The sequence below is a fragment of the Pinus tabuliformis genome, chromosome X (assembly GCF_031772625.1).
Source record: "Pinus tabuliformis cultivar Carrire ecotype Pingquan chromosome X, CPIR1, whole genome shotgun sequence".
NCBI lineage: Eukaryota > Viridiplantae > Streptophyta > Pinopsida > Pinales > Pinaceae > Pinus > Pinus tabuliformis.
The window spans coordinates 693,482,746-693,507,931 of record NC_142308.1 but is presented as its reverse complement, the minus strand read 5'-3'; the positions used below and the strand labels follow the sequence as shown (position 1 = coordinate 693,507,931).

The window sequence follows — 25,186 nt, the reverse complement described above, 5'->3', positions numbered from 1 at the left end:
TGGTGTGTTCTATGAACCCACATTCATTCTTGGAATATGGTTGAAGGGAGACTAGGATCAGCCAATCTATGGTCAGGTGGAACATGGTAGTCCCATCTCTAGTTGGTTCATTGCATTCATTAACAAGAAATTCATTCCCTTGATTTTCATGTGTAAATGTATTGATGTATATGTGGATTTTGATGGTTGATATGTTTATGGTATTTATGTTCCTATTATGCTGGTTATATGTGTATTTTATGAAAACAACTATGTATGAATCTCAATAGGTTTTTACTTGTACATGAATGGATAATGTGTCTATGACCTAATAGATGATAATGCAACAATTGACATGAGGGAACAAAGGTTCATAGCAATTCTCAGATAAGTATGAGATCCCTACACTTAATTCTGTTGTTTACACCTGTAGGTTACATGTTGATGATATGTTTAACGAAATGTCTGTCATGGCTAGTAGGGGTCTGGTTATGGTCTTGTTCATTTTATTGCTTTTGCATCATTTTTTCCCTGTATTTTAATGATTGTAAGATATCACTCCATTCTGGGCAGTGGCCTAGGCTCTAGGCTTGAAAAAGTGGCTTAAATCCCGGGGTCATTGGCATAAAACTAGAAATTTTGGTCCCTGGTCGGTGGTAGGCAAGCTTGTGAGAGTGACTTTTGGGTTGTTGGTAACTCCCTTTCCCATAGAATGAGAGAAACTATGGCGTAAGAGATCCAGAACATCAGTGGGACCCAGGGACAGGCTGCCTAAGTGGCTGACTTGTCTTTTGAGGGTTTTGTTGATGATGTTGGATGATTGTGTGTGATTTTCCGTCGATTCCACTTCCTTAACGTCACATAGGAGGTTGAATCTGATCATAGTAGACTCTCGTCTGATGTTAACTCCGGTTGGTATGGTTACTTGGGTGGATGTGGGAGGAGGGTGTTACATTCAATTCTACTGGTTCAAACCAAATTTAATGTAGTGTAGATGGGCAGAAAGGTGTGTGGCAGGTAAGGTTTTAAATTTTTTGATTTCACTCTCTTGCATACTTATATTTCATTCTTTCGTGGTCCTTATTTTTCAAAACTGGAACTTTGAATAACCTCTTCTTTTTTTTTTCCTTTTGAGATCATTGAAAAATCTATAATTAGATATTCACTTAAATATGGAATTTTCAAGTCTGAATAGTGAAGTTTCTGTTGCTAAGGTGAAATGGGTAGCAATATTTATAGAAGTTAAAGTATTAAACCATCGTCCCAAGAGCTAGCTTGAAGTGTACACTAGAATTTGGATCACATGGCATCATTCCTCACTCAAGGGGAATATAGTAGGAGATATCATCTAAATTGGTGCCATTGTTAGGGAGATCGATTTCCATCGTATGAAGGAAGGAAAGTGAATGATAGTATTGTTATTCATGACATAGGAGGAAATATTATTTTATAATACTTTTAGATGTTTAATAAATATATTTTTAAGGAAATAAGTTTCTTTAGGTCACCTAGAGACTTCAATTACATCAAGTTGGAGGATAGTGGAAGACATAGAAATTCCTATTTTGATAAAAGAATTGATAGAAACTTATTTAAACATGGATAAATATTTCACACATAAAGAAATCATATTTTTGAATCATAATTTCTTTAACATGGAACCAACTTTCTAGATTTGCAGTATGTCCAAGCTAGATTCAAGTCAACGGATATGGTTCATTGTGGAAGATAGATTGATATATGTTTAACAGATATGTAGTGGTTAAGCGTCAACTTGCTTCATTAATTTAAGACATGACTGAAAGTTTGGTTTTATTAATGAGGATGATGGGGGTAAGTTTATCGATGTTACTTTCCAAGAGGTGAGAGGAATTGGAAGATTTGGTATCAAAGCAAAGCTTTAATTTCTTTTTTCATTTTTTTATGTTTGTTATTAGGTTCAAATGCACCAAAGATGAGATTCATTATGTTGATCTTATTATGTATTGGATAAGGGAGACATCCCCAAAGACAACAAAATAGAGAAGATTTGTAAAATTTCTGTGTTCACTTCTCATCCATTTTACTCCTTATGGTGGAATTAATGATATCGTATCTTGGTCAGAGCCTTTTTAACTGAAGCCATAAGTGTATTTTGTTTCCTAATGTAAGTATTTATATATTGTTACCTTAAATTTCATGGCATGGTCATCCACAACCCTATTTGTCTTTTCATCCATAGTTCTCCTTCTAATGTCAAAATAATGCATGAATGCGAATGACTCGATAAGTAAAGTATGTTGGTTGTGGCATTTTTACCTAGCTTTTCTACTTTCACCAAGTAGCTTAGGTAGGTATGATTTATTTATGTTCTAGTTTCAATCACGTTAATTTTTTAGTCATGAGTTCTCTTGTTTCCTTCATAGCTTATTGTATTTTACTAAGTAGAGAAAAACTCAATCTTAGAAAGATTACCCATTTTTTTCATAAAATAAACGAGTGAATGCCTTTTGGGAATTGGGAGAAGTCACATACAACATCATATATAATGCGCACGATTGAATTTTTATCCTAGACAAAAGATTTGCAAGGGTTAAAATTTTCCCAAAATAGGCAAAAGATAGGAAAATGAACATGGTGATATTTTTGGCAAGTTTGATAAACTAGATGATTGAAAGAATGAGATGATTAATATGGAGATGTGGATTTTTGTCTATATGAAAAAAAATTAGTTTGATACCCTTGGTTTTACTCTTGAATTCTTATTCATCACATGGCACCTATTTTTCAAAGCCTTATTAGGTAGTTTTATGCTCTTTTGTGGGTTTGGATTTTTCCTGTCTTTTTGTAATTATAGATATTATGTTATTTGTTTTTGGAAATATAGTGATATGGACAAGTCCCTTATGCCCCAAATATCATTCATCAACTTTCATATTGTGAAAAATTCCATTGTTTAATGGCAGACACACTTTCTATAGATTGGGGTTAGCAAGTACATTGGTGGACTTTTTCACTATGGCTAAAGAACTTTGAAAGAATTCCAAACATTCACTAAAAGGTCAACTCACAGGTGTTATCTGTGACTACTACATGGAATATTATAGAATATTTCATGGAGGTTAAATCCTTACAATCCACCTAATAATAATGGAGTTGTCTTTAGTGCGACTTTTTGGACATTCCGGTGCCGGAATCCGGAGGAACAATTTGAGGTGAAATGTTGGTTTGTGTAATCTAAACTGGTTTTTTGACAATATATATGGATTCAGCACTGTGAAAAACCCCTAAGGCACTTAGATTGTGCAGGGGTTACCGATCAAACTTGTGTGTTTCAATAAATTCCTGCCGGATTTTAGAGAAATTAGACCAGAAAAAATTCACCGGAAAAGCTTCCAAAAAGTCTCACTAAAGACAACTCGAATAATAATTGATAAGTAAGTTAAAATTATGGAAGCCCTATTACAAAATAAATGTGTTGGTCAATGTGAATATGCTTGTTAGTAAATACATGAAAGAAAGATATGGAGATACAAGAATTTGATTCTTATCTAGAATGACTGCTAAAGGATAATCTCCCAATGCTGAATTATGTACCATATGATTCTTTAGAACATCCTATGGCGAACTAAGAATGCACCTCCATTTCCTTAGCTAGTTTGGGTGATTTCCATAAAGCATATGCTTTTGTCCTATTGTTGGTAAAAAGAGCAAGACTCTGATCATTTTGTTTTAAATGTGTTTGTTAGTTTAAACAAACAAATCCAAGTGACAAGAATTTGTTAGAGTCACGGATTTGAGCTGTAAACTCTACACAATCCAAGTGCCCCATATGTTTTCCAGGACGTTGAATCCATTTATTAATTCAAAAGTGCATTTTAAATAATAAAAAGTCATTCCAGCTAAAAAATCCAAAGTATAAAATAGCTAGACAATGCCTTTAGAACTCCAAAACATAGAATAGCTGAACAATGCCTTTAAAATTTATAAGTTATTAAAAAAAGCTTTGTGTTAATAAGTGAAATTAAGGTTTTTCTCAGTTTGATTGATTGTGTGCGTTTGAGATTACTTGAACTTGCCATCTGGTGAAAAGTGACTCGGGAGACACCTTTGGCAAAGTTTTAACAAATCTAGTCGTGACCTGTAGAGCCTTGTCATTTGTTTCATGCTTGAGATCAAAACCTTCGCATGCCTCTTGTATATTTCTTATGAAGTTTTGGGTGATTGTATCTAGCATAGACATTGGAGTGTGCTTGTGATTATCTCTACCAATATCATACAACCCTAAAACTGCATAAGTTTGTTGGTTTGGTTTGTATCTTGTTTTTGTTTGATTAGATTAAGAGAACATTTGCATTTTAGAAGCAATATAGCATACAAGAAATTGAGTGCCTCTTGAGAGGTTTCATTGTTGTAAATATCTTCTTTTGTGGGTTGCATAAGAATTGTTCTGACATATATGGGATGGTTATTAAGAGAGTGCGAGGTCGTTGTGTTATTATACAATGTTGAATATGCAAAATATCTCTTCCTCCCTCTATATAGTTTCCGTTGAAAGAGAAAGATGTGTTATTTGCATTCATTATTTTCTTCATTCTGGATTGGAAAGTGTCTTCACCCCAAGAGATTGCACAAGCAACCCCAAAGCCTCCTTCAAGTGGACATAAAGATCGAAAATTAGCATAGCTCCCAAGAGACCATGGTAAAAACCCCGAACAAGTGAAGTCCCACCTCCAAGTGACTCAATATTGTGACTCTAGTTAAGAGTTGAAGAAGTCAAAAGTAACCACTAATTAGATATCAAATTGTGTTATAACCAGGCCACTAATTAGGTATCATTCATAAACTTTCGTATTGTGAAAAAATCCATTTATACTAAAATTCAAAATTTTCATATTGTGAAAAAAATCCATTTATAATAAAATTCAAAATTCAAAATTCTAATCATATTGTGTATTCATAAATAAATTATTGAAATTCAAAATTCTAATCATTTATTAAAAAATGCACTTGAAATTCAAATTTGATTAAAAAATGCATTTTGTATTCATAAATAAATAAATGATTGAAATTTAAAGTGGTGTAATTGTTTAAATGCAATTCTATATCAGATAATGCATTCACTATTAAGCAAAGTTTCGTTTCGGAGGATAATGCATTCACTATTATATTAAGCAAAGTTTCGTTTCGGAGGTTATACATCTGTAGAGTTTCGAAAATTGGAAATTATGAATTGCGGAAAGAGAATGAGTCGAACCGGGTCTGTTTCGGAGGTTATTATACATTTCGAAAATTATTATAAATTGCGAGAGGGGTGCGTCTGCCGGGAGTCGAACCCGGGTCTATTGCTTGGAAGGCAATTATCCTAACCGTTGGACTACAAACGCTAGACACGAAAGATGGAAGTACTAAAGATGAACACTGGCAGATATATACATAGACGATTCGCCGGTGGGAAAAGTAATAAAATTCCGTCCATCCTGTAAACAAATAAAAGGAAATCACAATGGGAGTGGTGGTGGAAATGTCGTCCAATCGAATCGGAGGACTCCACTCACTCACTTACGGTTGACGTGATGGGGTATGTGGGCAACGGAGGGCGTGACGTGGACGTTCCAATTCCTTCCCACATGCATAACGCGAAAGATATACAAGCCGTTTAAATACGAATTCCACCACACTTGCTATTGTCTCTTCGGAGACATCCGATAAAATTGGAACGATACAGAGAAGATTAGCATGGCCCCTGCGCAAGGATGACACGCACAAATCGAGAAATGGTCCAAATTTTTATCATCTTTCCGGCTTTCACAGTTTCCGCTTAAATTTGCAATTAATTTCTTTTCCCGCTACAATTTTTCCCATTTTTGTTCCCCGCCACAAAATTTGCAATTAATTTCTTTTCTCGCTACAATTCTTTTCATTTTTGTTCCCCGCCACGAAATTTGCAATTAATTTCTTTTCCCGCTACAATTCTTTTCATTTTTGTTCCCCGCCACGATATTTGCAATTAATTTCTTTTCCCGCTACAATTTTTTTCATTTTTGTTCCCAGTTGTCGCTGGGATCTGCACTTTTCATCTTTGTTTCACAACTTAAAATGGCGTCACTATGTCAATTTTCCATTTTCTTTTGAGCAAGCCATTAGTGTGAGAGATGGTAACTCTTGTCAAAATGCATCTATCTCTATATATTGGATGGGTTCCTGTGGTGACATAAATGATTTTTCATTAGAAATTGGCAAGAATAATGTTGAAGGTTTTTTCTTTCAATGAGATATAATCAATTCACGAAACAAGAAAAAAGCCAATGCGATATAGGGAGATCATTCAGACTGGATTGTATTTCAAAATTTCTAATTTTTGAACCAATACCCCTAACAAATGAGAAGACACATCACACGAAGTTAGACGCATTGTGTGTAATTGGAAACTTGCGAGGAAATAAAATTGTTGTCGTTAGATATAGTAGACAAGCATGCATGAAAGGCGTATACTTTTCATAAATGGTGAGAATAAATATATTTATCAAATGGAAATATTATGAGAAACCTTGACATCTAAAGTTTGTAGATGAGTATAAAAATACTTAACAAGGATTCAGTGAAAATTTGAGGAAAATAGAGCATCCATTGCATCTTTATTATACTAAATTCTCGTGCACGTGCAATTTGAAAGGTGCGGGGATGCTTTAGATCCATTAGCAATGCAAGAGCAAATAGTGCGAAACATGAATGTTAAACAACAAAATAAATCAATCAATTATGACAGGATCTTTGTTGTGTTGAAAGGTGCTTTCTACATCCTAGTATGAGGGAGATGTGTAATTCCTTCCGTGCTCAACACGGAGTTCACATGCAACATCTACAAAATATTTCAATTTTAGTCATAAATATAACATTTTGATGTCCACCTTAAGGGAAATAATTCTCTCTCCCCCCCCCCACCCCGCCCCTCTCTCTCTCTCTCTCTCAAGTAGAGAGATGATTATTAACATCCATTGAGACCATAATTGCTTTATCAGGCTTTAAGAACGCTGAGGGATTACTTGGGTTTCTTTAGAATTTATTTTTTGTGCTCAAAAAACATTAACAAAAGCATTTCTAAACCACCATACTTTTGACAACTTTGAAGATTAGGAAGGTCGATATTGTGACAAATATTTTGAAATTGTAATCGAATGTAGGTATACACATGATACTTTAAGAGAGTGCTTTTAATCTTCAACCCTCCTAATGTTACAAAAATGATGGATTCATTCATTCCGTGGCATTTTACGATTCCTCCTTAATGTTTTGTATTTGATATTTTACTAACAATGACATGATATCCATTCTATTAACGAGCTTATAAGGATGATTTCATGGTCGCACCAAAGGCAAGCAATCCCAAATAAGCTACCAAAACAACAACAACAACAAAAGGCAATGAGGTTAAGCAATCAAAATAAAGTACTAGAGCCAACCACTAATGATATGTTCAATCATGAGATGTTGAATTTTATTGCTTAATGTCCCATTAATGCACTCAATTTAAACAAAAAGTAATTGAATGGGAAGTCTTATTCAAATATGTGTTCATAAAGGATTTTAATTCTTATTGGTGTCGTAATGAATAATTTATGCAACAATTCTATGCTTGTTACATTTCCTTCCCATTGAATGAAGAAACTAGGATCAACGTGCAGTCATTCAAAATTCTACCTAATCGAAGAAATACATAATGCAAAGGAAGAGTAGCTTATCTACCCATGGAGACATATTGGAGCACCCATCTAAAGGGAATCAAAGAGATGGAAACAAAATAGAAAGCAAGAAACCTTCAAATGACCACAGTTTGTAGGTGGATTTTTTAGGAAAACCATTGGGAAAGTGGCTTGTTCTTACTAAATCAATGTAGTGACTGTGCAGGGGAAGTTTGGACTTAGAAAAAATATATGTGAAGGACCAACGTTACCAACTTAACCAGAACTACGACCTCAAAACAAGAACTCTAGCCCTAGAAACCCATGTTTTTGCATAAAAAAACATGAAACATGCACCCCAAAATGAAAAGGTTGTGATCCAACATCACCCTTTTTCCACTTTGGAGTTAAAAATACAACATTAATCCACCATGACATCAAAAACCAAATCTCATGTCTATGAAAGACATGTAAAAAACATTTTGAAATGCAAAAGTAGTAAAGCAACATCAACTCTTTTTTAGTGTTAAAATTGCCACAATTTTCAACCATGGCATTGAATGACAAACATCATGACTATGAAAAACTTTTAAATTCAACACCTAAATTAGATAGCAGTTCTACTATGAGTAATTTTTTTTTTAAGGTTCGAATTTATAGCTCATTTGAAATCCCACCCTAGAACAACTTGACCCAATTTTCAATGAACCATTAAAATTGCAACATTTTTTTAACTTTGTTCTATAAAACTATCCAATGTGAACTAAATCATAAAATACCCATTTTTCCGAAAAAAAAAAAAAAAAACATAACACAAATTTTTGAAAATTTTAATTTTTTTAAAAGAAAATTCATATTAATTAGTTTTTAAAAAATGCTAATTTTGAACAAGAAAAAAAATCAATAAAAAATGATTTAAAAAAAAAAAAAAAACAATTTATGGAAAATTTTGATAATAAAATACATTAATCTAAAAAGGGCAAAAAAACAATAGTTAAAAAATCTATATTGAAAAAATAAAAATATAGTTAAAAAAACTAAAGTATACCATAAAAATAAAAAATAATGATTAAAAAAATGTAAGGTAGGTTAGGAAGAACATATACTAAAGCATGTCGGCTAGGGAAACAAGAGATCAAAGAGCTTAGCGAAGAACCCAATAAAACAAAAGTTGCATGGCTTCAAGAAAATAGATGTTATTAAAACACTAAACCTAATTGTAATCATTTATTATAGATATCTAATAATAAAAGATGATATATTATTTTTGTTATTCTAATTATGATTAACAGTGTAATGTTTCATAAATGTAAAAATATTAATCAATGTATTATAACATTAATAGGGAACCTTTGAGAAATAATATACTATGTGTAGGAACTTTAGTAAATTATAAATGTTAAAATTATAATAGAATATATTAGTTAATATTCAGTAAACTTTAATTAATGTATTATATAAGAAATAATGAACTTTTAAAAAGTAATATACAATATATAGAGATATATGTATGTTAATGACTTTTAAAATGCTAATATAGTATATTAATTAAAAGTATAATAAGATGTATAAATTAATACTTAGAAATGCCCCTAAGGGATGTAGTTCGATTAGTGATCATCGTATTAGACGTTGTGCAAATTCGAGGTTCAAATCCCTTGATTTACCGTGTAGACTATGTGTGGGGGTGTGTACAGGTTCATTTAGAGGTATAGTGGTAGTAGTCAGAATCGACCATGCGTCATGTGAGTAGGAGCCTAGCCCAGTTTTTATTCCTCTAGACAAAAAAAATAAAAATTATTTAGAATAGAATATAAGTTAATGTATAAGGGCCTACTACAATTACTTGATCAAAAAATAAAAAAGAGACAAGGGAACCTACAAGGGGAAACCTAAAGAGAAAGCTTAAGGAAAAAAGAAGTTCAGGGAAAGGGGAGACAATAGAAAGAAAGTTAAGGGATAGTAAGGCAGCGGATGAATAGATAACGACAAAAAGATGGAAAGAGAAGGGGGGGAACAAGGAGAAAGAAAAATGCAAGGGAAGGGGAGGAAATGTAAAAGGAGTGGATACTAGAAGAGAGGGAGGGGGAGAGGGAGGAAAGAACAAAGGGGAATGAATGAAAGAAATTTGAAGACAATCAAAGAGAGGAAAGGAGAGAAAGGAAAATAAAAGGAGAAGGAATAAGGTAAGGATAGAAATGCATAAAGGTGGGAAAGGTGACACAAGGCAAGGAGGAAAGAAAAATGCAAGGGAAGGGGAGGAAATGTAAAAGGAGTGGATACTAGAAGAGAGGGAGGGGGAGAGGGAGGAAAGAACAAAGGGGAATGAATGAAAGAAATTTGAAGACAATCAAAGAGAGGAAAGGAGAGAAAGGAAAATAAAAGGAGAAGGAATAAGGTAAGGATAGAAATGCATAAAGGTGGGAAAGGTGACACAAGGCAAGGAGGAAAAGAGGAAATGGGTGGAATCCTAGGAGGAAAGGACAAGAGATGAGGCATAGGAAAGAGATGAAAGGAGGAGAAGAGGGGCGGAAAGGAGGAAGGAGGAAGGGGTAATGCAATCAGAGAGAGTCAGGGGGAGGGAAGGAAGAGGGGGGCAATGGGAAGAAGTAACCAACCACCACAACTGGCTTGTCTTGGATTTCCTTTCGAGGCCTTGTCGAAGTTAATTTTTATGAAGTACACTTGGGTGGGGGGAGGGCAGAAGGAAGGGCTAGAAGGGAAGAAATTAGGGATAGAGGGAGTCTACCATAAGGAATAAGGGGAGAGACCCATTTTGGTTAGAATGATTTTTTCAGGTTGATTGCATTCCCGATATTTGGAGGACCAAGGAAGAGAAGATATTGTTTCCCTTAATTTTTTTAGGATAGCTTGCCAAATAAAATTTATGGAGGCCCTTATATTCTTAAATGTTTGTTTATTACGCTCCTACCAAATATCCCATAGGATGAATCCTTGGATTAGTTTCCATGCTCTTTTGACAATGGTATTAGTAAAAGGGCAGTGACGCCATAATTGTAGAGTGGAGAGGACATTATTTTTTATTATGTTAGTTTGTCAGAAGAGCATGGCAAGGTGGTCCCAAATAGAAGTAAAGAAACTACAACTATTGAGAAGGTGATTGACATTTTCTAAATTGGAGAGACAAAGAAGGAATTTTAAGGGGCCCTGAAAACCATGACTTTGAAGCTTGTCCCATGTAAAAGGTTTGCTCCATAATAGAAGCCATAAAAAAAGAGTGATTTTGGGTTATTGTTTCAGATTTCATATTTTATGCCATTTTCCTAGATCATCCTAATCTTTGTTTCTTGTGAGAATATTGCAATATTTAGAGAGGTTAAAATTTCCTGAAGGATGATAAACCCAACAAAGAATATGATTTCCCTCTTGAACCACTATTATTTTGTTTGTTAATTCCTGCTTGATAATTATGCTTTCATTTTTGGAGTAAGGATCAATCCATTCCTCACATGACGTCCATTTGTACCATTAACAAGTATAGAGGGATGGTTCCCATTAATATGCAACTAATATTTGGCCCTTGGAGATGAGGGAGTCCCTAGTTGGGTGGAGTTGTTCATTCTGAGCTAACTTTGGCCACTGATGCCAAGAGCCATCCCAAAATAGTGCATTGTTCTTGCTTTTGATTAATTCCCAAAAGTTATGCTCCTTGACAAGATGTTTGTTTCTCCGAGCATCATTCTAGATATGAGAACCACTAATGTTGGCCATCATTATGATGACATGATATTCCTAGGTATCGCGGGCATACTTACATTTCCACATTTTTCTCCATAAATCCTCTAGGTTTTTAATCCATCTCCACCAAGTTTTTGCACTTAAGGCTCTATTGAGTATATATGGATCACCATGACCAGTGCCTCCTTTTTCTAAACAACAAATTTTGTCCCATGCAACTAAAGCCCATTTTTCGGTCTCTTTTCGTGTCCCCCCCCCCCCCCCCTAGAGGAATTTGTGATGAATATTTCTAATCTTACTTAGGATGAATTTAGGGGAATCCAATGCTAAGAGAAGATAGGTAGTGAGGGATTGAATTACAGATTTGAGCAAGATCAAGCAACCGAATGAGTGATCTGAAATACCAACAAGAAATTTTAGCTTCAAATTTAAGAAGAATATTTTCCCATACATTTTGTCTGAGAGGATTGCTAGTTAAAGGGATTCCCATGTATTTGGATGGAAGAGAGTTCCATTAAAAACTAAGTAAATGAGATATGTGAATTTGGACAGCTAGTGGGGTATTAAAAAAGAAGATTTGGTATTTTTTCATGTTAATGGAGGTTCCCAAAACATCAAAGAAGTATTGAAGGATGTTTTTAAGAGTAGTGAATTCTTTGATAGTGGGAATTCCCAAGAGAAGAGTATCTTCCACAAATTGTTGGTGTGAAGAAATCATATCATGTCAACTAAGAGGAAGACCTTTTAGTTTGCCAAGTTGTAGGGATGAGTTGATAGATCTTCCTAGCCCTTCAGCCATGCACAGAAAGATGTAAGGGGAAACAGGGTATCCCTACCTAATATCTCTCAAAGAGAAAAAAGTGGGAGAGGGAGACCCATTAACTAGGATGGAGAAGAAAGTTTCGGAAATGAGGGCAAGAACCCAATGAATACATCTTTCTGCAAACCCAAAAGAAATTAGCATGTAAAAGTAAATTTCCAGCTTAATTTGTCAAATGATTTTGACATATCAAGGTTCATGAGCATACCTCGAGACTTATTGGAATCAAGCAAGTGAATTTGTTCATGGATTATATTATGTTGTCCATAATTTGTTTGGCTTTCCACATAAGTTGTTTTCTCAGGAGAGATAAATGAGGGGAGAATGGGTTTTATGCCAATAGGCCTAAAATTATGAAGGAGAATCAACATCATATTTTTTAGATATAAGATATATAAAGGTAGCATCACGAGTTGTTAATATAAAGGAGGAGCTTCGAGAGTATTCTACTACTTGCAAAACGTCATACTTGAGAATTTTCCAGCAAGCCTGATAGTAATCGATGGTAAAGTCGTTGGGAACTATTGAATTTGTAATTATGGTCGGTCTTCATAATGTACATTCGGTGCCTTTATGTAATTAATTATCACTGTAAAACATATTTATAAATGCTTGAGTAAAAGGAAAATTTATTTTGAGTCAAAGTCCCATTGCGACTTTTTAAAGATGAAAATTTGAATTTTTAAATGTAAATTTTTACTTTAAAAGTTACGATTCAACTTCCCTCCAAGTCAAGTTAGCCTTGGCCAAGAGACACATCCATTCACCCTAGACATACTACTATATAAAGGTAGCCCAACCTTCTCCATTTGGGCATTCACATTCTCTCACACAAGACAATTTCTAAGCAAGAAATAAAAAGACAAGAAGGACAAAGTAGGATAAAGAAGGAGGTTGAAATATCTCTTTTTTTATCTCTCTTGAAACATGCATGTCTCTCTCTCTCTCTCTGGTTCTCTTTTTTTTTGGGAAATTGTTGCAAGGGGATAAAATTTCTGGGTTACTGAGGCAATTGTTGTAGGCTCAAAATTTCTAGGGAAACTCGCTATTGCAGGAGAGTCAAAATTATAGATCAGACAGGTAGAGCGAAGTGTAGGATTAAATTGGGTGACTTGACTTGGAGGAGAAGATCAGTTTAACCATAAGTCTAGGTGTCTCTCCTTGAACAAGAAGAATTTCTCTATTGAAAAAGATTGTTGGTTTTTTCCTCTTTATGGTTTTTCCCAGGGTAAATATTGTCTTCTTTTGTCTGTAGTTATCTCTATTGTTCCATTGTTCTTTATGGTTGAATTTATAAAGTGTAATTTCTGAATGATGTATTGGAATAAGTTAAAAGAAGATCTACATCAAAATTAATTATCATAATTTCAGAAATATTGTACTAACCCTAATTTCTCTAATAAAATCAACATGGTATCAAATCTTTGGTGAAGGAAGAAGGCAACATTGAGATCACCTTTACAAAACCCTATAGAGCATTTTATTCAAGTTCTTCTTGTAGGCTTAAAATAAGCTAGAGGGAGCATCTAATTTCGGAGCTTGGAAAGTTAGAATATATATTCTTCTTTCCTAGAATAAGGTTTTGGACATTGTGAAAGGAAAGGTTCTTGAACTAGAAGATGGTGCATGAAAAGAAAAGTTCAAGGAGGATAACATCAATGATATGAGCATCATATTGGACTCCTTTAGGGATCGTTTGGTAACCCACATTGTAAAACTTGATACTTCAAAGAAGATGTACAATGCCCTAATGAATATCTACATTCTCAAGAACATTGGGCAATCACTGAGCTTAAAGAATGAACTTCGAAATACAAGGATTACTAATGACAACACTTTGGTTTCTTACTTTGTAAGTATTTCCCAAATAAGAGATCAGATCCAAGCAATTGAAGATTCCATTCCTGATCATGAACTAGATCATGATCTTCGTAGATAATGGGATGCTTTTGCAGTAGGTATAAGCAGTTGGAAATAAGCTCCTACATTTGAAAAAATATGGACATCATGTGCTCAAGGAGAATTACGACTGATGACTAGAGATCATCAAGATGCATAAGTTCAAGTCCTTGAAGTTCATTTAAAGAACAAGGGAAAGAAGAAGTTTAGACCTCAACACAAAAAGTCAGAAAAGGGATATTATTTCTCTAAGAAGAAGAAAGACTTTTCAAAGATCTAATGTTATGGCTATCCAAAAATTGAAAATTACAAGAGAGATTGTCCTAACATGGCTAATAATAAGAAGATAAAATGAAAACAATATGCTTCCGTAGCAAATGTTGAAGATGGAAAACCAAAGAAGGCCAACAGTGATAAGGGTTTCTTTTACTATTTTGCTTTGACATGTTCCCTTGTAGATGATGATGACATGTGGTTGGTAGATAGTGGAGCATCAAGGCATATTACCAAAGAGCTTGTGAATCTTTCAAGCATGATAGAAAAGAAGTTGTCTCAAAGGTGATGATCCCCAAAAATGGATAATTATATGGGCTCATTCAGCCTCCTAATTCGACTTAATCCACCATTCTCATTAGTTTATTACATGTTTTTTATTATATTTATGCTAATAGAGTGAATTGGGTTAGTCATTATGACAACAAGTCTAATGGGTGCTTTGTGCAGTTTTTTGGTCAATTTTGAGACAAAATCAAGGGGTTCAATGAGCACTTGGCAGCCAAATTCGTGGAAGAACAGGGGAGAGGATTTGTAAGAAGGTGTCCCCTTCATTTATGGGCCCTTACCTCAAATTCTCCACCATCAGCTTGGAGTTCAAGGGCCACCAAATCGATTATCACAAGGGCAGCCGAGCAAGGGCTAGTAAAGTTGCTATTAACTACAAGTTTTGGCAGCCGAGCTCCTAAAGTTTAGGAGGGCTGTTGGGGTCCCCAATTTGTATAAATAAGAGGGATTAGGGCCTCATTTGGATTGGCAGAAGTTAGCTAGTTGGTAGTTCGATTTTAGTCATTTTTTAGGCAGTAGGTTAGCTCTGCATTTCAACACATTTTCGAGCTTTTCCTTGTGGACAGTTTTTGGAATGTAACTATTCTTTTGATCAATAAAGATGAATCCAGCTTTGCACTAGCTCTAATATCTCTTAGGAGGTTGTAGCTCTTGGGGTTGGGCCCAACCCAAGTGTCGAATACCTCCTTTGTGTACCTTTATGTGTCTTTGCTGCATTCTTAGAATAAAATCTGTTATTTAAATTAAAATCTTGTTTTGTTACTTAGGTTGTTTTTGATGGTTAAAGTAGATTTTCATGTTCAGATTGATTTGATAGGTTAATAACAAAGAAAATCTTCAGAAAAAGGCTATCAAGCACCCCTGATCTCACCTCTCCCTCAGTGGGACCATGAGCTGGGACCAAGGTGTCCTTGCTGCCACCAAAAACACTGTCTTTGCTTCATCATGCAATTATTAGTGTTAGATTCTCATTTGCAGAAGTTGATACCAGTTGTGGTTACATGCTCAAGTTCATGATTGCTTAGTTTGCATAACTATTTCACATGATTTCGTTGCAAATAAACTGTTGTTCATTTTCTTTGCTGTTATTTAGGTTAGATTAGGTTAAAGTAGCTAGGTCCTTGATTTTCCGAGTCTTTGTTTGTTCAGTTTGAGAAATAACTTGCAGAGCACCTGTATTACCTCTCTATCTACCTGTACTCCATCAATCCCACCTGATCCATCCTCTAACTCAGATTCTTTCCCTTCATTTGCCTCATTTTCCCACTTTGCGCTAATTTCTACATTCTTGTGCATCATTGCTCCCTCCATCCTCGAACGAATTCAATCGCTCCTTAGCCTCATTCAGCAGGTCCTAGACCCCTTAACATCCTTATCCAACCTCCATTTCCACTTTCCCACCATTTTTCCTCCATCAACCCTCAAAAATCCTCTTTTTGGAACATCCTGTAGAAATTACAGAACATCCTGTAGAACCCCTGCAGACTTCCTGTAGAAGCTCATGAAAGCGGTTTCTTGAGATCCGATCACTGTGAAACTCTCTGGAAGGGTGCTAGGGACCCCTTAGGCCCTCTTCTAACCTTCCCAACCTCCTGCAAGCATTTCCTTTCGCCAATCAACCTCTGCACAAGTAAAAAACAATTAAAGCACATGCACAATAATTCTGCCAACTTACTCAAAAATACAAAAAGATGTTTCTTTTCAGATTTCACTTCAGAAGTAGCTTAGTCACATGCATTTTACCTTTCTAAGAGTCAATGGCATTCCTTTCTATAGCTTTCATCATTTTTCTTGCACTAGTAGGGTTAGTCGGTAAAACTAGGGTTTGCATTTCCTTTCAGCTTTCCGCTCCCTTCTGCAAGTAGATTAGCCTCTGTTGAGTTAGCTTTCATCCATCACAATTAAAAGCTTCTTCTAAGAGCTCATAGAAGTTGGCTTAAGCTCCTAGCAGACTTGTGCCAGCTGATCAAGTGACAGCCGCGGCAAGAGCTAGTACTTGTGCATATAGCACCGCCTTTTCCAAGTTTGTTACGAACTACCGGGTTGATAAAATTAAAGAAAGGAGTCCCAGGAGTTGCAGCATTATTGCTGCAATACCGGGGCTCACCATATTTTTGGCACTGTTGCCGGGGAAGCATCAAAGTATTGGTAATTGCTGCTTTTCTTCTATTTTCTACTACAACCTTCTGCTAAGTAGTTTATTTCATTTCCATTCTGCAATTACATTTCCGCAAAAGTAGATTAGACATTTCCTGCTTTCATTTCATTTTAGCAAGCGTAGATTAGATATTTCCCACTTTCATAGATTAGTATTTCAATTCCGCAATTTCAATTTTGCAAGCATAGATTAGCATTTCAATTCCGCAATCTCCATTCTGCAAGCGTAGCTTAGCATTTCATTTCAGCAAAATAGATTAGTCCTTTCCTGTTTTCATTTCAATTCCGCATTTTCATTTCAGCAAGATAGTTAGTTGCAGTTCAATCTATTTTAGTTTTGTAGGTACAAGCGGAAAAAAGCAAAAAATCAACCAAAAAGATTTCCTTTCATGCCTTGTAGGAGTAGAGATAATTCAGAAAAATGATTGCACAACACCCCCACTACTTCACACAACCAACCTTCTCTCTTCTTCGATGGCTGTGATTAAAGAACCCTTAGGTTGACAACAAGACATATTTGAAGAACCTCAAGGGAAGAAGAAGAAGAAAACATTCCTCTGGAGCAAATGGCTGCAAATTGAAATGTTGGGAGCAGTACCGCATCCAAAAACGAATTTTCAAATCAGATGGAAGATTTCAAGAGCGAGATGAGGTAGTGTCTTGCCATGCAACTGGATACCTTGCAGATCCAAAGGAAGCAAGAGGAAGCCAAGAGGGCTTTGGCCATCTTTTGTCCCAGGTGCACTAGAAAGCATCCTAGGAACGAATGTCCATTGCACTCCATAGAAGTGTGTTTTGTGTGTGAAAGAGACCATCCTACAAACCAATGCCCTTCCTTGCCTAAACTTAAAGCTGCATATCAGAGAGCCAAAGGAGCCACTGAATCACTATATTATATGAACCAAAGGAGGCCACATGGACCCATACCCTACAAGCAGGGAATGCAAGGGACATCCCAAACCTATTACGACCCCTATCAAGCCACTTCCATGCCTTCTTGGGGCCCCCCTGCTCATCCTTCCTGGTCCACACCCCCTCCTTGGTCGTATCCTCCTCAATACCATGCTTCTCCAGTTGCTCATTCATTTCACTCTTATGCTCAGCCACAGCCTCAGTGGAATGCACCTCATCAGGGGTGGAGGCCCCAGTACAACTCTCCTCCCACTCCTTTGCCTCTACCAACTGCCCAACCACAACCCCATCCACATCCATCTCAAATATACACCCCCACTCAACTACCCATACCACCATTTCCAAACCTGCACTGTCGCACGGAATAAGTCGATCTTACGGACAAGATAGACCTTCCTAGAATCTAAAGAAGACCTAATGACAAGCAAACCAATCAGACACTATCTTTCTCTAAATATTCTTTTATAAACAATAGCAAACAAGTGTTTTTAGGGCCTACCTTAGGTCCAACGCTAGCTTGTGGATGCCATCGCTCCTTCGATCGAAATGAGCTCCTTTTCGCGAATCTGCAAACACAAACAAGGCAAACAAATTAAATAGCACCTGAAAAGCCAATTGCATAAAACATATTTAACATGAAAGTCAAGGAGTCCATGAAACAAATAACATAAGATACTTGTTGAGAAAAATGAGTTTGATTGTATTAATTCAAAAGAAGAAGAACTTTACAACCTTTGCCTTAACGCTGTACAAGCTCCTCCCAGGGTCCAGCAAGAAGTCTCCTCTACTTTGACAAGTTTCACTCACTCCCCAATGAAACCAAAAAGGTATGTGATCTCTCCTCTTTAGGCTTAACTAGGAAGTCTTGATTTCACCAGCATTTACCCTCAAAAATGTTCAGCTTCTAACCTCTCTAGCAACTAGCCCAATGCCTGTATTTATAGTGCAATGGAGGGAGGTTACTAGGTCCTCCTTCAAAGGGATAAAGCCCTCCTTCAAAGGGATAGCTCCTCTCATCAAGGGATTAGCTCCTTCTCTTTTGGGATGCATGAACCACCTCAGAGCGAAAAATCCACGTCAAAATTCCTTCTAGAAACCTCTAGAATTAACCCAAAGTGAGTTTTTTAAGATAAAACTTGCGCCTTTTGACTTTCAAAGGGGTTCGCACCTACACCGTTAGGGACAGAGCGGGCAGGTCCGCAGCTTTTGTACACAGAAGGTGTGGGACCGCAGGTGACCATGAGAGAAAGTGCGGAACCAGAGTTACATTGATTTTTAATGTCTTTCTCTCATTTCCAAAGCTTGATTTGAAGAGCTGAGGTCTGAGACTTGCTTAGGAGGACAGTACAAGTGATGATAGACCCATACTGACTGCAAATAATCATGATGACGATATTTTTGTGTAACAGATTGCCCCCTAAAGTGCAAAGTTTGTAGTAGATGAGGATTTCTTATCATTTAGGAAGAGTGAAGTACTTTATCATTTTGAGGATCATCTTGTGGAGAACCCGGTTAGAACCTGTAAAAACATTCAATGCAAAATATATATATGAGATCATATCATCGCTGAGGTAGGCATTCCCATGCTCAGATCAAAACTGACTAGAAAAACTAACTATTGCTCTGATATAGGAATGATCTTGTAAAACATCACAAGTATAGACTCATGTGGACACAGTATGGATGCAGCCATCTGTTTATGAATAGTCCATTATATAATGAATACAAAATTCCTCGCAACCTGGATTGTGGAAACTAGATCCAGGGTCTTCATTTCTACTTCCCGAAACAGTACGATTCTGTCCATGCGAATGAATGTGTTGATGTCAAACATGGTAGAAACCACTTGATTACCAGTCAATGATGTAAACTGTTAACAAGTGTGAGAGAAACCACCAATAATGTCAATGGATCTCAAAGTACCCAGTACGGTCCATGAGATGCGAATACATGTGTTGATGTCGAGCATATCACAGAATCCTTTGATCGAAAGTCAATGATGTAAACTGTCATCAAAGGCGAGAAACCTGCCATTGATGCATGCAGATCTCAAGGTACTGACGATTCCTAGATCATCTTTCTAGATAATTAGCTGATGTCGATAGAAAGCGATTTGTCGTAGGCAAGCCCACAACACGAAATCATAGATCAAGTTGAAGAAATTTAGTTGCAAGAACTGACTTAGGGATGGTCAAGATGGATGACAGATATTTTGCAGATGAATGGCTTATTGGCAGTGACTTCTTGAACAGATAACGACACGACAGATGGTTTGGTGACAATTGACCCAAAGTTAATACCCAGAAACCGGCTGAAGACTTTCAATGTGTTTTGATCAACTGTTAGGCAAAGGATTTCCCAACCCAAATGAATGAAAGTGTCGTGTTCAAGAGTGGTTACAAAGTATGACAAACAAGCTCATTTTTCTCTCTTTTCCCCCACCATTTTTGGCAAGTACCTCTTTATTTTTGACAAGCTTGAGGAGGATAACATTTGCTTGATTATAAGCTCATCCTTCGGATGAGTCCAACTTAGTTTAAATTCGAACCCTAAGAAGGAGTGGTTTGTTCCTGTTTGTAATTGAACAGGTCCTTTACTATGAAATTTTAACAAGTCCAGTATAGGAGAAACTCGGCGTTTTTCAATTTTAGAGAGTTTGAAAAAACTTAAGAAGACTCCAGGGTTGACCTTTTTCGGAAATTTGTATCTCCCAAGCCCGAAAAAGTATAAAATAATACTTGAGAGAACCGCTTGATCTTTTACGACCAAGGAGTACTTTTCGTCATTAGTGCCTTTGACCCGAAAAAGTAAAAAACGATCAATGACACGTCGTTTTATAACCAATATCGAATTTGAAACGACAAAAATCCAGCAATCTTTTCATGTTTTTACGGTCGGAAAAGAGCTGTAAGGGAACCGTCTTTTAATTCCGTTTTAACGAGTTTAAAAGAAACAATCGGCAATCTTTTCATGTTTTAGGAGTCAGAAAAGAGCTTAAAGATGACTCTACATGTTTTTCTGTTGAAAATGATAGATTTCGCTTGAATAATCCTTTATTCTGCACAAAAACACAAACATTACTCATACCTGTTTAAAATGGATAAAAACGCCGTAAAATACCTTTTCAAAGTGAAACATAAACAAATTTGCGATTTATTTAATCAAAAAACTTATAAAAAGGGCCTTTGTCAATTCATTTTTACCGTTTGAGTTTGGGTGAGAAAATAGTGCTTTTGCTCAGAAAACTTCCCGTGAAGATTGCGGAAAATCCAACCATCGGAATCGAGCGCCATCTTCTCCAGGTAATCCACATCATCCTACTCTTCATTTTTAACCATTTAATTTTTTGTTTTAGTCCTTTAATTCATTTTTGGGAGGGTTTTTAGGTGCAAAACCCGCGCGTGGGGGCCCGTAGGTTTACCATTGCGGGCCTGCGGACCCCGACTTTTTCTCCATTGGGAAAAAGCTCGGGGTCCGCACCTTCCGTGTAGACAAAGTGCGGTCCCACGCACTGTGTCTAACCTGGAGGGTGCGTACCCCGCCGCAAGGGTTTTGAACCCAAAAATTCTCAAAAATGGACCAATCAAAATATTTTCTAGCAATTTAATTAATCTTTATACTTGATGCAGAGAGTACATCATGCTAGATTGGCATGAACGAGAGCATGAGGACGTGGATGCTGCTGCATGGAATCATCAGCCTTCACTTGATGCTTTGAGGGAGTGTGGACTGTACAAATTTTGGGCCATTCCTGGCATGAGGGCTCAGGTGGATTTCTTACAGTGGCTGGTTGACAGATGGAGCATACAGGACCAGTGCTTCTTCATTGGCGGCCACCAGCTCGAAATCGAGCTAGCGGACATTTATTTCTTGACTGGTTTGCCTAAGAGAGGCGAAGACTTGACTCTGCACGGGACTAGGCCAGGTGGCCAGTCTGTCGATAGCCTCCGGCTAGAGTACTGCAACAGTCAGGCTAGAGACAAAGGGATAGACATAAAGACCATATCCCGTCCTGAACTCATGGTGATTGCATTCACTTTCACCAGACTTTGCGGAGCTGCCGCATTACATATTGCCACCGGATCCCAGATGCGTATGGCAGTTGATTGCTTTCGAGGCACCATCTTCAACTGGTGCGATGCCGTGTTGGCCAATGTGAAAGGCCAACTGACCAGGGCCAAGAACGGACGACTAAAGACCTTTGGTTATGGGGCTTTGGTCGTGAGTTTTGGCCTGGAGAGGGTTCCTATGCTGATCCCACAACACCTTACTGTTGGAGCTGGGCTTCCTCGAGAGCCCAAACTGATGCGATGGGTCGCAGTCATGGCCTGTCACCTGGACGAGAGGACAGAGGTTGTTCGATTCAAACCTGAGTATTTCCAATGGCTGGAAAACCAGGTCTTTTCCATTCAGGACTTCCCTTACGCTGGGATAGATTTTCGTGGTGACCTAGACATGGTTCTTCCACCTGGAGAGCAGTGAGACGAGTCAGGTAAAATCCTTTCCAACATTTTTCCTATTTTAATTTTTTTTTTTATTATTTTTTCATCGTCTCAAAACTGATAGTAAAAAATTTAAAATGCAGATGTGGGTCCACAACGACCAGCCGCTCTCCCGCCCTTCGAGAGGAGGCAACCAGTTGCACCCGCGCCAGCCCCACAGGACGAATCAGCAGAGGTTTTGGCCGAGTTGGAAGGTCATCTTGAGCACTTGACAGGAGATATTCCTGAGACCACTATAGACGACATTCCTCGTCAAATTTAGCCCTATGTGATTGGAGTCCCGGGACCTTTTAGGAGGTTCCTTTGCAAGGTGGCCCGTGCAGTGGTTTCTTATAGAGATCATCACCAATGATAGGATGATCGCCTATTGTGGGCACATGCGACATTTTTGTTTTTTGCACTTATCATTTTTCCTGATCATAAGGTGTTTTTCAACCTATGATCGAAGACGATGTATTTTTTGACACACTCCTATATATATATATATATCACTATTACCGGCTTATCTTGTAAATCATGTTATGGAATGATTTTAAATTCACATGTATGATTATTGCAAATGTCTATTTAACATTCGAGAAGCAATTGCATCTGCTAATGTATTTAAAGACCTTGGAATATGCTGATATTCAATGTAATCAAACTCACGTTCCAAGAGACGCACTCTAAAAAATAATCTTAATAACACTGGATTTCTAATGGCATACACTCTATTAAGTTGTAATACAACGAGTTCAGAATCTAACCTCACTATCAAACTCCGAATCCCAAATGAAATAGATTCAGACAATAACTCAATCACTGCACTGTACTCGGCAATGTTGTTCGTTGTTTGACCGAGGCTTACCCCATGCATAGATACTAACTCGTCAGAGGGCGAATAGATAACCCAAGCTACGGAAGAGATGTTCGATGTATTACGACAAGCACCATCAGCGAAACCAATGTATGTTTGGAGAGGCATAGACATCTACAATATCAAGAGTAAAACCAAGATAAGCAGGAATAATGACGAAAAAACACTCTCTAAGCTAAGCACATTGTTTAAACTAAAACACGCCAACTAGAAAGAAAAACTATCCTAACTAAAAATCTCCATACCCATTCTTTTAAGCATAATACCTCTTCAAGTAAAGGCCATTTCTGGGTTTACCCAAAGAGTCCCCATCAAAGTCTATCAATTCATAAGCCCCTTTGGCTAGCTTTCGCTTGACAACATAGGGACCATGCCACATAGGAACGAATATTCCAGCGCCTAATTTATCATTAGCTTGATCATACACTAAGACTAGATCTCCTTCTGAAAAATTTCGAGGGGTCACATTTCGATCATACTGAGCTTTCCAGGGAAAATTTCAAGAACCCCCCCTAAATTTATAAATATAATAAATGGGCGAATCTCCATGGTATATAGGAAAAATGGAAGGCGATTTTATCAATAATATAATATGTATATATAATTTTTTGGCGAATCTCTCACCAGGCATGGCGGATATTTTACTCAATTATAACATCTTGTAAGATCTTGGCGAGTCTTTCACTAAATAATATAACTTTGTAAAGTCCTAGTGAATCTTAGCATAGGCTACATGCTGGTTTAATTCCCCCATTTAAATAGGCTACATTCCAGGTGAATACCATGGGTGAATACCATGTGCCATTTTGGTGAATACCATGGGTCAATACCATGTGCCATTTTTATTTTTATTAATTCTAATATTAGGGTTAATAATGGTTTTTTGCATGGTATTAATAACAATCTAGTCCATGGTATTTGTCCCATAGTATTTTGGCCATAGGTTTCACCTAAATATAACCCATTTTTTGAGTGTTCCTAAATATAAGGTGACTTATGGAGTAAATATAAAAACATGTTTTATTTGTTTACCATACCTCTCGTTTATTTATATTTTTACTAATTTACCATACCTCTTTTACAAATATGGTATTTGGCCCATAGGATTCACTTAAATAAAACCTCTTTCTTGAGCCTTCATAAATAGAACGAGGGTTATGGACTAAACATAAAAAGAGGTTTTATTTATTTACGATACGTCTCGTTTATTTATATTTTTATTTATTTACCATACCGTTTGAGTAAGTATAAAAAGACGTTTTATTTATTTACCATACCTCCACTTTACTTATATTTTTATTTGTTTACACCGTTACATGTATATAAGGTGACTTATGGAGTAAATATAAAAAATGTTTTATTTATTTACCATACCTCTCATTTATTTACATTTTTATTAATTTACCATACCTCTTTTATAAATATGGTATTTGGCCCATAGGATTCACTTAAATAAAACCTATTATTGAAAATGGGTGAATGGATTCACTTAAATAAAACCTATTCTTGAAAATGGGCGAATGGAAGGTTGTAAGTCCTAATTTCAAGGGCTAAATTTACCTTTTTTACCCTCTCCCTTAAAATAAGGTGGGCTATTTGAGGTGATTTGTAAAAATGTACTATGATACAAAATATTCGCCCACTAAAAATTTAAAACCCCTTAATTTCGCCAAAGGGCGAACATTCGCCCCTAAAATTATCCTTGGAGCTTTCATTCGTTTTGCGTGAGTCTCGATCACCAATGCAGAATCACGTCAATTCTCATCTAATTGAGCTAAGTATAACAAATGCTTTTCCTCTTCGGAAGTGGCTGGAAGTAACTCGATGGCCATTTGCAGTGACGGGATTTCGCATTCAATGGGTAACACGGCTTCCAAACCATAGACTATTTGGAAAGGAGTGAACCCTGTTGATGTTTTTACTGAAGTTCGGTACGCCCAAAGCGCTAAAAATAACATGTTGTGCCAATTCGACTGATGAATCCCAATGATTCGTCGGATCATGATAACTAAAACTTTGTTGATGGACTCAACCAGACCATTCGCTTGTGGATAATAAGGGGTTGAACTATCATGACGTAAACCAAGCTGGCCTGTAAGTTCGGTCATCATAATGTTTCGAAAATGACGCCCATGATCAG

At 36.6% G+C, this 25,186-nt stretch overlaps 2 non-coding genes across 2 annotated transcripts; one reads left to right on the top strand and one right to left on the bottom strand.

Moving 5' to 3' along the window:
* Window positions 1-5,273: 5,273 nt before the first annotated feature.
* Window positions 5,274-5,345, bottom strand: TRNAG-UCC (transfer RNA glycine (anticodon UCC)). The gene has a single exon. It is a non-coding gene; the product is annotated as a tRNA-Gly (tRNA).
* Window positions 5,346-5,647: 302 nt separating this feature from the next.
* On the top strand, window positions 5,648-5,750 carry LOC149141874 (U6 spliceosomal RNA). Its single transcript, XR_016265397.1, has one exon. It is a non-coding gene; the product is annotated as a U6 spliceosomal RNA (small nuclear RNA).
* Window positions 5,751-25,186: the final 19,436 nt, after the last annotated feature.